The 397-nt window shown below is 63.5% G+C and overlaps 1 protein-coding gene across 1 annotated transcript in view; it reads left to right on the forward strand.

Moving 5' to 3' along the window:
* ATP1A2 (ATPase, Na+/K+ transporting, alpha 2 polypeptide) overlaps nucleotides 1-397 on the forward strand; it is a 14,510-nt gene that overhangs the window by 2,057 nt on the left and 12,056 nt on the right. The window lies entirely within an intron of this gene.

Raw genomic sequence — 397 nt, forward strand, 5'->3', positions numbered from 1 at the left:
GGGTAAACACGCCCCCCCCACCCGGCCTCGGCGTGCCTGGCCCCCACTGGAGACACTGGGATGGAATGGGGGGACTGGGATTGACTAGGGGGACTGGGAGGAGTGGGATGGACTGGAGGGACTGGGACGGATTGGGAGCACTGGGAGGGATTGGTGGGGACTGGGATGGATGGGGAGCACTGAGGCAGACTAGGGACTCTGAGATAGACTGGGCGTGCTGGGGATACTGGGGGCTACTAGGACAGACTGGGAGGTGCTGAGGCATTTGAAGGGGGACTGGGAGAGACTGGGGCATACTGGGGTGGGCTGGGAGGTGCTGTGGAAGATGGGCAGACTGGGCAGTACTGGGATAGACTTGGGGGGGTCTGGTCCAGACTGGGGGTACTGGGTGACAACG

This window comes from Chaetura pelagica, unplaced genomic scaffold, assembly GCF_000747805.2.
Source record: "Chaetura pelagica isolate M959 unplaced genomic scaffold, ChaPel_1.0 scaffold2022, whole genome shotgun sequence".
In the NCBI taxonomy this organism is placed as follows: Eukaryota; Metazoa; Chordata; class Aves; order Apodiformes; family Apodidae; genus Chaetura; species Chaetura pelagica.